Below are 15,146 nucleotides of genomic sequence, written 5' to 3'. Positions count from 1 at the left end.
CAGATTTTTGCTCAGGTCCCTCAATTTCAGCCAGAAAATACCTGAAATCACAGAAAAACACACAAACTCATAGTAAAGTCCAGAAAAGTGAATTTTAACTAAAAACTAATAAAAATATACTAAGAACTCAACTAAAACTACTAAAAACATACTAAAAACAATGCCAAAAAGCGTACAAATTATCCGCTCATCACAACACCAAACTTAATTTGTTGCTTGTCCCCAAGCAACTAAAGATCAAATAAGATAAAAAGAAGAGAATATGCAATGAATTCCAAAAACATCTATGAAGATCAGTATTAATTAGATGAGCGGGGCTTTTAGCTTTTTGCCTTTGAACAGTTTTGGCATCTCACTTTCTCCTTTGGAATTCAGAATGATTGGCTTCTTTAGGAATTCAGAATCCAGATAGTGTTATTGATTCTCCTAGTTAAGTATGATGATTCTTGAACACAGCTGCTTATTGAGTCTTGGCTGTGGCCCAAAGCACTCTGTCTTCCAATATTACCACCGGATACATACATGCCACAGACACATAATTGGGTGAACCTTTTCAGATTGTGACTCAGCTTTGCTAAAGTCCCCAATTAGAGGTGTCCAGGGTTCTTAAGCACACTCTTATTGCCTTGGATCACAACTTTATTCCTTTCTTTTTCTTTTTCTTTTTTTTTCGGTTTTTTTTTTTTCGCCTCTTCTTTCTTTTGTATTCACTGCTTTTTCTTGCTTCAAGAATCATTTTTTTATGATTTTTCAGATCCTCAGTAACATGTCTCCTTTTTCATCATTCTTTCAAGAGCCAACATTCATGAACCACGAATTCAAAAGACATATGCACTGTTCAAGCATACATTCAGAGAACAAAAGTATTGCCACCACATCAAAATAATTAAACTGTTATAAAATTCAAAATTCATGCAATTCTTTTCTTTTTCAATTAAGCACAGTTCTTAAGAAAGGTGATGGATTCATAGGACATTCATAGCTTTAAGGCATAGACACTAAGACACTAATGATCACAAGACACAAACATGGATAAACATAAGCACTAAAAATTCGAAAAACAGAAGAATAAAGAACAAGGAAATCAAGGAACGGGTCCACCTTAGTGATGGCGGCTCTTCCTTCCTCTTGAAGGTCCTATGGAGTGCTTGAGCTCCTCAATGTCTCTTCCTTGCCTTTGTTGCTCCTCCCTCATGATTCTTTGATCTTCTCTTATTTCATGGAGGAGAATGGAGTGTTCTTGGTGCTCCACCCTTAGTTGTCCCATGTTGGAACTCAATTCTCCTAGGGAGGTGTTTAGTTGCTCCCAATAGTTTTGTGGAGGAAAGTGCATCCCTTGAGGCATCTCAGGGATCTCATGATGAGAGGGGTCTCTTGTATGCTCCATCCTTTTCTTGGTAATGGGCTTATCCTCATCAATGGTAATGTCTCCCTCTATGTCAACTCCAACTGAATAACAGAGGTGACAAATGAGGTGAGGAAAAGCTAACCTTGCTAAGGTAGAGGACTTATCCGCCACCTTGTAGAGTTCTTGGGCTATAACCTCATGAACTTCCACTTCTTCTCCAATCATGATGCTATGGATCATGATGGCCCGGTCTAAAGTAACTTCGGACCGGTTGCTAGTGGGAATGATTGAGCGTTGGATGAACTCCAACCATCCTCTAGCCACAGGTTTGAGGTCATGCCTTCTCAATTGAACCGGCTTGCCTCTTGAATTTCTCTTCCATTGTGCGCCCTCTTCACATATGATTGTGAGGACTTGGTCCAACCTTTGATCAAAGTTGACCCTTCTTGTGTAAGGATGTTCATCTCCTTGCATCATAGGCAAGTTGAACGCCACCCTCACACTTTCCGGACTAAAATCCAAGTATTTCCCCCGAACCATAGTAAGATAATTCTTTGGATCCGGGTTCATACTTTGATCATGATTCTTGGTGATCCATGCATTGGCATAGAACTCTTGAACCATCAAGATTCCAACTTGTTGAATGGGGTTGGTAAGTACTTCCCAACCTCTTCTTTGGATCTCATGGCGGATCTCCGGATATTCACCCTTTTTGAGTGAAAAGGGGACCTCGGGGATCACCTTCTTCAAGGCCACAACTTCATAGAAGTGGTCTTGATGCACCCTTGAGATGAACCTATCCATCTCCCATGACTCGGAGGTGGAAGCTTTTGCCTTCCCTTTCCTCTTTCTAGAGGTTTCTCCGGCCTTGGATGCCATAATGGTTATGGAGAAACGAAAAAGCAACGCTTTTACCACACCAAACTTAAAATGTTTGCTCGTCCTCGAGCAAAAGAAGAAAGAAGTGAGTAGAAGAAGAAGAAATGAGGAAGAGGGAGAGGGTGGTGTATTCGGCCAAAGAGGGGGAGAAGTGGTGTTTTGGTTGTGTGAAAATGAAGGAGTGAAGAGGGGTATTTATAGGAGAGAGGGGAGAAGGGGTTCGGCCATATTGGGTGGGTTTGGGAGGGAAAGTGGTTTGAATTTGAAGAGTGAGGTTGGTGGGGTTTTATGAAGGATGGATGTGAGTGGTGAAGAGAAAGATGGGATTTGATAGGTGAAGGGGTTTTGGGGAAGAGGTATTGAGGTGATTGGTGAATGGGGGAAGAAGAGAGAGAGTGGTGGTGGGGTTGGTGGGGGTCCTGTGGGGTCCACAGATCCTGTGGTGTCAAGGAAAAGTCATCCCTGCACCAAATATTGCTCAAAATCACGTTTTGAGTCATTTCTGGCGTTAAACGCCGGGCTGGTGCCCATTCCTGGCGTTTAACGCCAGGTTCTTGCCCTTTTCTGGCGTTTAACGCCAGTCTGGTGCCCCTTTCTGGCGTTAAACGCCCAGAATGGTGCCAGACTGGGCGTTAAACGCCCAACTGCTAGGCTTACTGGCGTTTGAACGCCAGCAGCTTCTTCCTCCAGGGTGTGCTATTTTTCTTCCTGTTTTTCATTTTGTTTTTGCTTTTTCAATGGATTTTGTGACCTCTTATGATCATCAACCTACAAAAAAAATAAAATAAAATAAAATAAAATAAAATAACCAAAGAAACTATATAAATTATAATCATTGGGTTGCCTCCCAACAAGCGCTTCTTTAATGTCAGTAGCTTGACAGAGGGCTCTCATGGAGCCTCACAGATACTCAGAGCAATGTTGGAACCTCCCAACACCAAACTTAGAGTTTGAATGTGGGGGTTCAACACCAAACTTAGAGTTTGGTTGTGGCCTCCCAACACCAAACTTAGAGTTTGATTGTGGGGGCTCTTCTTGACTCTGATTTGAGAGAAGCTCTTCATGCTTCATCTCTATGGTGACAGAGGGGTATCCTTGAGCCTTAAACACAAGAGATTCTCCATTCACTTGAATGATCAGTTCACCTCCATCAACATCAATCACAGCCTTTGCTGTGGCTAGGAAGGGTCTGCCAAGGATGATGGTTTCATCCATGCACTTCCCAGTCTCTAGGACTATGAAATCAGTAGGGATGTAATGGTCTTTAATCTTAACCAACACATTCTCTACAAGTCCATAAGCTTGTTTTCTTGAGTTGTCTGCCATCTCTAGTGAGATTTTTGCAGCTTGTACCTCAGAGATCCTCAGCTTCTCCATTACTGAGAGAGGCATGAGGTTTACACTTGACCCTAAGTCACACAGAGCCTTCTTGAAGGTCATGGTGCCTATGGTACAAGGTATGGAAAACTTCCCAGGGTCAGATCTCTTTTGAGGTAGTTTCTGCCTAGACAAGTCATCCAGTTCTTTGGTGAGCAAAAGGAGGTTCATTCTCCCAAGTCTCATTTCCAAATAACTTGTCATTTAGCTTCATGATTGCTCCAAGGTATTTAGCAACTTGCTCTTCAGTGACATACTCATCCTCTTCAGAGGAAGAATACTCATCAGAGCTCATGAAAGGCAGAAGTAAGTCCAATGGAATCTCTATGGTCTCATGTTGAGTCTCAGATTCCCATGGTTCCTCATTGGGGAACTCATTGGAGGTTAGTGCACGCCCATTGAGGTCTTCCTCAGTGGCGTTCACTTCCTCCCCTTCCTCTCCAAATTCGGCCATATTGATGGCTTTGCACTCTCCTTTTGGATTTTCTTCTGTGTTGCTTGGAAGAGTACTTGGAGGGAGTTCAGTAACTTTCTTGCTCAGCTGTCCCACTTGTCCTTCCAAATTCCTAATGGAAGATCTTGTTTCATTCATGAAACTTTGAGTGGTTTTAATTAGATCAAAGACCATGGTTGCTAAGTCAGAGGGGTTCTGCTTAGGATTCTCTGTCTGTTGCTGAGAAGATGATGGAAAAGGTTTGCCATTGTTAAACCTGTTTCTTCCACCATTATTATTGAAACCTTGTTGAGGTCTCTCTTGATTCTTCCATGAGAGATTTGGGTGATTTCTCCATGAAGAATTATAGGTGTTACCATAGGGTTCTCCTAGGTAATTCACCTCTTCCATTGAGGGGTTCTCAGGATCATAAGCTTCTTCCTCAGATGAAGCCTCCTTAGTACTGCTTGGTGCATTTTGCATTCCAGACAGACTTTGAGAAATCAAATTGACTTGTTGAGTCAATATTTTATTCTGAGCCAATATGGCATTCAGAGCATCAATCTCAAGGACTCCTTTCTTCTGACTTGTCCCATTGTTCACAGGATTCCTTTCAGAAGTGTACATGAATTGGTTATTTGCAACCATCTCAATGAGCTCTTGAGCCTCTGTAGGCGTCTTCTTTAGATGAAGAGATCCTCCAGCAGAGCTATCCAAAGACATCTTGGACAGTTCAGAGAGACCATCATAGAAAATACCTATGATGCTCCATTCAGAAAGCATGTCAGAAGGACATCTTCTGATCAATTGTTTGTATCTTTCCCAAGCTTCATAGAGGGATTCTCCATCCTTCTGTCTGAAGGTTTGGACTTCCACTCTAAGCTTACTCCATCTTTGTGGTGGAAAGAACTTTGCCAAGAAGGCATTGACTAGCTTTTTCCAAGAGTCCAGGCTTTCTTTAGGTTGAGAGTCCAACCATATCCTAGCTCTGTCTCTTACAGCAAAAGGGAATAGCATCAGTCTATAGACCTCAGGGTCAACCCCATTAGTCTTGACTGTGTCACAGATTTGCAAGAATTCAGCTAAGAACTGATGAGGATCTTCCATTGGAAGTCCATGGAACTTGCAATTCTGTTGCATTAGAGAAACTAATTGAGGCTTAAGCTCAAAGTTGTTTGCTCCAATGGCAGGGATAGAGATGCTTCTCCCATAAAAATCAGGAGTAGGTGCAGTAAAGTCACCCAGCACCTTCCTTGCATTGTTTGTATTGTTGTTGTTTTCGGCTGCCATGTCTTCTTCTTCTTTGAAGAATTCGGTCAGGTCCTCTAAAGAGAGTTGTGCTTTGGCTTCTCTTAGCTTTCTCTTCAAGGTCCTTTCGGGTTCAGGGTCAGCTTCAACAAGAATGCCTTTGTCTCTGCTCCTGCTCATATGAAAGAGAAGAGAACAAGAAAGTGTGGAATCCTCTATGTCACAGTATAGAGATTCCTTGAGGTGTCAGAGGAAAAGAGAAATAGAAAGAAGAAGGAGAAGAAGAATTCGAACTTTACTTAGATAAGGTTCGAATTGTGCATTGAGAAGGAGTGGTACTCCATAAATAGAAGGATGTGAGAAGGAGGGAAGTAATTTTTCGAAAATTAATTAGAATATTTTGAAAACATTTTTGAGAAACACTAATTGATTTTCGAAAACAAAAGTGTAAAAGAAATCAAGTGATTTTTGAAAAAGATTTGAGATTAGAAGTTAAAAAGATTTGATTGAAAACTTATTTTGAAAAAGATGTAGTTAAAAAGATATGATTGGTTTTAAAAAGATGTGATTGAGAAGATATGATTTGAAAACAATTTTAAAAAGATTTGATTTTAAAAATTAATGACTTGCCTAACAAGAAAAGATATGATTCAAACATTAAACCTTTCTCAACAGAAAAGGCAACAAATCTGAGATGTTCAATCAAATCATTAATTGTTAGTAAGTATCTTTGAAAAAGGAAAGAAATTGATTTTGAAAACATTTGATTGAAAAGATATGATTTGAAAAAGATTTGATTTTGAAAAACTTTGAAAACTTGAAAAAAATTGATTTGAAAACAAAATCTTCCCCCTAGCACCATCCTGGCGTTAAACGCCCAGAATGGTATCCATTCTGGCGTTTAACGCCCAAAATGCACCCTTTTTGGGCGTTAAACGCCCAAAATGCACCCTTTTTGGGCGTTAAACGCCCAACCAGGTACCCTGGCTGGCGTTTAAACGCCAGTCTGCCTTCTTCACTGGGCATTTTCGAATGCCCAGCTTTTTCTGTATAATTCCTCTGCAGTATGTTCTGAATCTTCAATTCTCTGTATTATTGACTTGAAAAGACACAAAATAAAAATATTTTTGGATTTTTAATAATCAAAATGCAACAAGAATCAAATAACAATGCATGCAAGACACCAAACTTAGCAGTTTGTATACTACTGACACTGTATGAGACACATAAACACTCAAGTCAAAAGAATTCAAAGATCAGAGTAAGAAATCATCAAGAATTACTTGAAGATCCTTAAGACACATGAATGAATGCACGCAATTGACACCAAACTTAAGATGAGATACTAGACTCAAGCAAGAAATATTTTTGGTTTTTATGATTTTCTAATTTTTTTGTGTTTTTCGAAAATTAAGTGAAAACATCAAAATTCTTAATGAGAATTCCAGGAATCAGTGCAATGCTAGTCTAAGACTCCGGTCCAGGAATTAGACATGGCTTCACAGCCAGCCAAGCCTTCAAAGAAAGCTTCGGTCCAAAACACTAGACATGGCCAAGGGCCAGCCAAGCCTTAGCAGATCACTGCTCCAATAGCAAGATCAACAAGCTCTTGTGATGATGAGTTGAAACCTCGGTCCAATGAAATTAGACATGGCTTTACAGCCAGCCAGATTTCAACAAATCATCATGAAACTCTAGAATTCATCTTCAAGAATTTCGAAAAAAAAATAAATGCCTAATCTAAGCAACAAGATGAACCGTCAGTTGTCCATACACAAGAACAATCCCCGGCAACGGCGCCAAAAACTTGGTGCACGAAATTGTGATCAATACTTCTCAAAACATAAACAATCCCTAGTAATGGCTCCAAAGACTTGGTGCTCAATACCATGGCATAAACACAACTTCGCACAACTAACCAGCAAGTGCACTGGGTCGTCCAAGTAATAAACCTTACGCGAGTAAGGGTCGATCCCACGGAGATTGGTGGTATGAAGCAAGCTATGGTCATCTTGTAAATCTCAGTCAAGCAGACTCAAATGGGTATAATGGTGAACGAGAATAACATAAAAGATAAAGATAAAGATAGAGATACTTATGTATATCATTGGTGTAAGAGCTTCAGACAAGCGTATGAAGATGCCTTCCCTTCCGTCTCTCTGCCTTCCTAATGTCTTCATCCAATCCTTCTTACTCCTTTCCATGGCAAGCTTGTGTAGGGTTTCACCATTGTCAATGGCTACCTCCCATCCTCGCAGTGAAAGCTAATGCACGCACTCTGTCACAGTACTGCCAATCACCGGTGTGGTTCCCTCCCCTGCCGGAATAGAATCCCTCTTTTGCGTCTGTCACTAACGCCCAGCAGGTTACAGGTTTGAAGCACGTCACAGTCATTCAATCATTGAATCCTACTCAGAATACCACAGACAAGGTTAGACCTTCCGGATTCTCTTGAATGCCGCCATCAGTTCTTGCCTATACCACGAAGATTCCGGTTAAAGAATCCAAGAGATATTCATTAAGCCTCGAATGCTTGTAGAACAAGAATGGTTGTCAGTCACCTTGTTCATAGGTGAGAATGATGATGAGTGTCAATCATCACCTTCATCAAGTTGAAGAACAAGTGATATCTTGGTAAAAGAACAAGCGGAATTGAATGGAAGAACAATAGTAATTGCATTAATACTCGAGGTACAGCAGAGCTCCACACCTTAATCTATGGTGTGTAGAAACTCCACCGTTGAAAATACATAAGAACAAGGTCTAGGCATAGCCGAATGGCCAGCCTCCCAAGGTGAGTTCAATCATCAAAACATGATCAAAAGACTCTCTATCTATCCGTCTATATCTCTAATACAATAGTAAAAGGTCCTACTTATAGAAAACTAGTAGCCTAAGGTGTACAGAGATGAGTCAATGACATAAAAATCCACTTCCGGGCCCACTTGGTGTGTGCTTGGGCTGAGCCATGAAGCATTTTCGTGTAGAGACTTCTCTTGGAGTTAAACACCAGCTTTTATGCCAGTTTGGGCGTTTAACTCCCAATTAGGTGCCAGTTCCGGCGTTTAACGCTGAAATTTCTGTAGGTGACTTTGAACGCCGGTTTGGGCCATCAAATCTTGGGCAAAGTATGGACTATCATATATTGCTAGAAAGCCCAGGATGTCTACTTTCCAACGCCGTTGAGAGCGCGCCAATTGGGCTTCTGTAGCTCCAGAAAATCCACTTCGAGTGCAGGGAGGTCAGAATCCAACAGCATCTGCAGTCCTTTTCAGTCTCTGAATCAGATTTTTGCTCAGGTCCCTCAATTTCAGCCAGAAAATACCTGAAATCACAGAAAAACACACAAACTCATAGTAAAGTCCAGAAAAGTGAATTTTAACTAAAAACTAATAAAAATATACTAAGAACTCAACTAAAACTACTAAAAACATACTAAAAACAATGCCAAAAAGCGTACAAATTATCCGCTCATCAAGCTTCAGACAAGCGCATGAAGATGCCTTCCCTTCCGTCTCTCTGCTTTCTTACTGTCTTCATCCAATCCTTCATACTCCTTTCCATGGCAAGCTCGTGTAGGGTTTCACCGTTGTCAATGGCTACCTCCCATCCTCGCAGTAAAAGCTAATGCTCACGCACTCTGTCACAGTACGGCCAATCACCGGTTTGGTTCCCTCCCCTACTGGAATAGAATCCCTCTTTTGCGTCTGTCACTAACGCCTAGCAGGTTACAAGTTTGAAGCACGTCACAGTCATTCAATCATTGAATCCTACTCAGAATACCACAGACAAGGTTTAGACCTTCCGGATTCTCTTGAATGCCGCCATCAGGTCCTGCCTATACCACGAAGATTCCGATTAAAGAATCCAAGAGATATTCACTAAGCCTCGGATGCTTGTAGAACAAGAATGGTTGTCAGTCACTTTGTTCATGAGTGAGAATGATGATGAGTGTCAATCATCACCTTCATCAAGTTGAGGAACAAGTGATATCTTGGAACAAGAACAAGCGGAATTGAATAGAAGAACAATAGTAATTGCATTAATACTCGAGGTACAGCAGAGCTCCACACCTTAATCTATGGTGTGTAGAAACTCCACCGTTGAAAATACATAAGAACAAGGTCTAGGCATGGCCGAATGGCCAGCCTCCCAAAGTGAGTTCAATCATCAAAACATGATCAAAAGACTCTCTATATCTATTACAATAGTAAAGGTCCTACTTATAGAAAACTAGTAGCCTAAGGTGTACAAAGATGAGTAAATGACATAAAAATCCACTTCCGGGCCCACTTGGTGTGTGCTTGGGCTGAGCAATGAAGCATTTTCGTGTAGAGACTTCTCTTGGAGTTAAACGCCAGCTTTTATGCCAGTTTGGGCGTTTAACTCCCAATTAGGTGCCAGTTCCGGCGTTTAACGCTGGAATTTCTGTAGGTGACTTTGAACGCCGGTTTGGGCCATCAAATCTTGGGCAAAGTATGGACTATCATATATTGCTGGAAAGCCCAGGATGTCTACTTTCCAACGCCGTTAAGAGCGCGCCAATTGGGCTTCTGTAGCTCCAGAAAATCCACTTCGAGTGCAGGGAGGTCAGAATCCAACAGCATCTGCAGTCCTTTTCAGTCTCTGAATCAGATTTTTGCTCAGGTCCCTCAATTTCAGCCAGAAAATACCTGAAATCACAGAAAAACACACAAACTCATAGTAAAGTCCAGAAAAGTGAATTTTAACTAAAAACTAATAAAAATATACTAAGAACTCAACTAAAACTACTAAAAACATACTAAAAACAATGCCAAAAAGCGTACAAATTATCCGCTCATCAAGCTTCAGACAAGCGCATGAAGATGCCTTCCCTTCCGTCTCTCTGCTTTCTTACTGTCTTCATCCAATCCTTCTTACTCCTTTCCATGGCAAGCTCGTGTAGGGTTTCACCGTTGTCAATGGCTACCTCCCATCCTCGCAGTGAAAGCTAATGCTCACGCACTCTGTCACAGTACGGCCAATCACCGGTTTGGTTCCCTCCCCTACTGGAATAGAATCCCTCTTTTGCGTCTGTCACTAACGCCCAGCAGGTTACAAGTTTGAAGCACGTCACAGTCATTCAATCATTGAATCTTACTCAGAATACCACAGACAAGGTTTAGACCTTCCGGATTCTCTTGAATGCCGCCATCAGGTCCTGCCTATACCACGAAGATTCCGATTAAAGAATCCAAGAGATATTCACTAAGCCTCGGATGCTTGTAGAACAAGAATGGTTGTCAGTCACTTTGTTCATGAGTGAGAATGATGATGAGTGTCAATCATCACCTTCATCAAGTTGAGGAACAAGTGATATCTTGGAACAAGAACAAGCGGAATTGAATAGAGAACAATAGTAATTGCATTAATACTCGAGGTACAGCAGAGCTCCACACCTTAATCTATGGTGTGTAGAAACTCCACCGTTGAAAATACATAAGAACAAGGTCTAGGCATGGCCGAATGGCCAGCCTCCCAAAGTGAGTTCAATCATCAAAACATGATCAAAAGACTCTCTATATCTATTACAATAGTAAAAGGTCCTACTTATGGAAAACTAGTAGCCTAAGGTGTACAAAGATGAGTAAATGACATAAAAATCCACTTCCGGGCCCACTTGGTGTGTGCTTGGGCTGAGCAATGAAGCATTTTCGTGTAGAGACTTCTCTTGGAGTTAAACGCCAGCTTTTATGCCAGTTTGGGCGTTTAACTCCCAATTAGGTGCCAGTTCCGGCGTTTAACGCTGGAATTTCTGTAGGTGACTTTGAACGCCGGTTTGGGCCATCAAATCTTGGGCAAAGTATGGACTATCATATATTGCTGGAAAGCCCAGGATGTCTACTTTCCAACGCCGTTAAGAGCGCGCCAATTGGGCTTCTGTAGCTCCAGAAAATCCACTTCGAGTGCAGGGAGGTCAGAATCCAACAGCATCTGCAGTCCTTTTGAGTCTCTGGATCAGATTTTTGCTCAGATCCCTCAATTTCAGCCAGAAAATACCTGAAATCACAGAAAAACACACAAACTCATAGTAAAGTCCAGAAAAGTAAATTTTAACTAAAAACTAATAAAAATATACTAAGAACTCAACTAAAACTACTAAAAACATACTAAAAACAATGCCAAAAAGCGTACAAATTATCCGCTCATCACAACACCAAACTTAAATTGTTGCTTGTCCCCAAGCAACTGAAAATCAAATAAGATAAAAAGAAGAGAATATACTATAGACTCCAAATTATCAATGAAACTAAGCTCCAAATTAGATGAGCGGGACTAGTAGCTTTTTGCCTCCGAACAGTTTTGGCATCTCACTTTATCCTCTGAGGTTCAGAATGATTGGCTTCTTTAGGAACTCAGAATCCAGGTAGTGTTATTGATTCTCCTAGTTAAGTATGATGATTCTTGAACACAGCTACTTATTGAGTCTTGGCCGTGGCCCAAAGCACTCTGTCTTCCAGTATTACCACCGGATACATACATGCCACAGACATATAATTGGGTGAACCTTTTCAGATTGTGACTTAGCTTTGCTAAAGTCCCCAATTAGAGGTGTCCAAGGTTCTTAAGCACACTTTTTTTGCCTTGGATCACAACTTTATTTCTTTCTTTTTCTTTCTTTTTCTCTTTCTCTTTTTTTCGTTTTTCTTCTTCTTTTTTTGTATTCACTGCTTTTTCTTGCTTCAAGAACCATTTTTATGATTTTTCAGATCCTCAGTAACATGTCTCCTTTTTCATCATTCTTTCAAGAGCCAACAATTTTAACATTCATGAACAACAAATTCAAAAGACATATGCACTGTTCAAGCATACATTCAGAAAACAAAAAGTATTGTCACCACATCAAACTAATTAAGCTAGTTTTAAAGATGAATTTGAAATCCTGTACTTCTTGATCTTTTGTAATAAAAACAGTTTTCTTTTAAGAAAGGTGATGGATTCATAGGACATTCATAACTTTAAGGCATAGACACTAAGACACTAATGATCATAAGACACAAACATAGATAAACATAAGCATGAAAATTCGAAAAACAGAAAAATAAAGAACAAGGAGATTAAAGAACGGGTCCACCTCAGTGATGGCGGCTTGTTCTTCCTCTTGAAGGTCTTATGGAGTGCTTGAGCTCCTCAATGTCTCTTCCTTGTCTTTGTTGCTCCTCTCTCATGATTCTTTGATCTTCTCTAATTTCATGGAGGAGGATGGCATGTTCTTGGTGCTCCACCCTTGGTTGTCCCATATTGGAACTCAACTCTCCTAGGGAGGTGTTAATTTGCTCCCAATAGTCTTGTGGAGGAAAGTGCATCCCTTGAGGTATCTCAGGGATCTCTTGATGAGAAGAGTCTCTTGTTTGCTCCATCTTCTTCTTAGTGATAGGCTTGAGGTCATGCCTTCTCAGTTGAACCGGCTTTGGATGCCATAAATGGTTATGGAAAAACAAAAAGCAATGCTTTTACCACACCAAACTTAAAAGGTTTGCTCGTCCTCGAGCAAAAGAAGAAAGAAAAGAGTAGAAGAAGTAGGAATGAGGAAGAAGGGAATGGCTTTGTGTTTCGGCCATTATGGGTGGGCTTGGGTGGAGAAGTGGTTTGAATTTGAATGGTGAGGTTTTATGAAGGATGGCTGTGAGTGGTGAAGAGAAAGATGGGATTTGATAGGTGAGGGGTTTGTGGGGATCCTGTGGGGTCCACAGATCCTTAGGTGTCAAGGAAAAGTCATCCCTGCACCAAATGGCATTCAAAAACACGTTTTGAGCCAATTCTGGCGTTAAACGCCGGGCTGGTGCCCATTTCTGGCGTTTAACGCCAGGTTCTAGCCCTTTCCTGGCGTTTAACGCCAGTCTGGTGCCCCTTTCTGGCGTTAAACGCCCAGAATGGTGCCAGACTGGGCGTTAAACGCCAGTTAAACGCCCAACTGCTACCCTCACTGGCGTTTAAACGCCAGTGAGTTCTTCCTCCAGGGTGTGCTGTCTTTCTTCCTGTTTTTCATTCTATTTTTGCTTTTTCAATTGATTTTGTGACTTCTTATGATCATCAACCTACAAAATAAAGTAAAATAACAAAAGAAAATAGATAAAATATAACATTGGGTTGCCTCCCAACAAGCGCTTCTTTAATGTCAGTAGCTTGACAGATGGCTCTCATGGAGCTTCACAGATACTCAGAGCAATGTTGGAACCTCCTAACACCAAACTTAGAGTTTGAATGTGGGGGTTCAACACCAAACTTAGAGTTTGGTTGTGGCCTCCCAACACCAAACTTAGAGTTTGACTGTGGGGGCTCTGTTTGTCTCTGATTTGAGAGAAGCTCTTCATGCTTCCTCTCCATGGTGACAGAGGGATATCCTTGAGCCTTAAACACAAAGGATTCTCCATTCACTTGAATGATCAGTTCACCTCTATCAACATCAATCACAGCCTTTGCTGTGGCTAGGAAAGGTCTGCCAAGGATAATGGTTTCATCCATGCATTTCCCAGTCTCTAGGACTATGAAATCAGTAGGGATGTAATGGTCTTCAATCTTAACCAAAACATTCTCTACAAGTCCATAAGCTTGTTTTCTTGAGTTGTCTGCCATCTCTAGTGAGATTTTTGCAGCTTGTACCTCAAAGATCCTTAGCTTCTCCATTACTGAGAGAGGCATAAGGTTTACACTTGACCCTAAGTCACACAGAGCCTTCTTGAAGGTCATGGTGCCTATGGTACAAGGTATGGAAAACTTCCCAGGATCTTGTTTCTTTTGAGGTAATTTCTGCCTAGACAAGTCATCCAGTTCTTTGGTGAGCAAAGGAGGTTCATCCTCCCCAGTCTCATTTCCAAATAACTTGTCATTTAGCTTCATGATTGCTCCAAGGTATTTAGAAACTTGCTCTTCAGTGACATACTCATCCTCTTCAGAGGAGGAATACTCATCAGAGCTCATGAATGGCAGAAGTAAGTCCAATGGAATCTCTATGGTCTCATTTTGAGCCTCAGATTCCCATGGTTCCTCATTGGGGAACGCATTGGAGGCTAGTGCACGCCCATTGAGGCCTTCCTCAGTGGCGTCCACTTCTTCTCTTCCCTCTCTAGATTCGGCCATGGTTATGGCTTTGCACTCTCCTTTTGGATTTTCTTCTGTATTGCTTGGGAGAGTACTAGGAGGGAGTTCAGTAACTTTCTTGCTCAGCTGTCCCACTTGTGCCTCCAAATTCCTAATGGAAGACCTTGTTTCAGTCATGAAACTTTGAGTGGTTTTGATTAGATCAGAGACCATGGTTGCTAAGTCAGAGGAGTTCTGCTTAGAATTCTCTGTCTGTTGCTGAGAAGATGATGGAAAAGGCTTGCCATTGCTAAACCTGTTTCTTCCACCATTGTTGTTGTTGAAACCTTGTTGAGGTTTCTCTTGATTCTTCCATGAGAAATTTGGGTGATTTCTCCATGAAGAATTATAGGTGTTTCCATAGGGTTCTCCTAGGTAATTCACCTCTTCCATTGAAGGGTTCTCGGGATCATAAGCTTCTTCTTCAGATGAAGCTTCCTTAGTACTGCTTGGTGCATTTTGCATTCCAGACAGACTTTGAGAAATCAAATTGACTTGTTGAGTCAATATCTTGTTCTGAGCCAGTATGGCATTCAGAGCATCAATCTCAAGAACTCCTTTCTTCTGACTAGTCCCATTGTTCACAGGATTCCTTTCAGAAGTGTACATGAATTGGTTATTTGCAACCATTTCAATTAGCTCTTGAGCTTCTGTAGGCGTCTTCTTCAGATGAAGAGATCCTCTAGCAGAGCTATCCAAAGACATCTTGGATAGTTCAGAGAGACCATCATAGAAAATACCTATGATGCTTCATTCAGA

At 41.2% G+C, this 15,146-nt stretch overlaps 1 non-coding gene across 1 annotated transcript; it reads left to right on the top strand.

Annotated features, from left to right (window-relative positions):
- The first annotated feature begins 4,814 nt into the window (after positions 1-4,814).
- LOC130958268 (small nucleolar RNA R71) lies at positions 4,815-4,922 on the top strand. The gene has a single exon (XR_009077400.1). It is a non-coding gene; the product is annotated as a small nucleolar RNA R71 (small nucleolar RNA).
- The last annotated feature ends 10,224 nt before the right edge of the window (positions 4,923-15,146 follow it).

Source organism: Arachis stenosperma, chromosome 10 (genome assembly GCF_014773155.1).
Source record: "Arachis stenosperma cultivar V10309 chromosome 10, arast.V10309.gnm1.PFL2, whole genome shotgun sequence".
Taxonomy (NCBI): Eukaryota; Viridiplantae; Streptophyta; class Magnoliopsida; order Fabales; family Fabaceae; genus Arachis; species Arachis stenosperma.
Note: the sequence above shows the minus strand (reverse complement) of the source record. Positions and strands in the feature narration are given on the sequence as shown.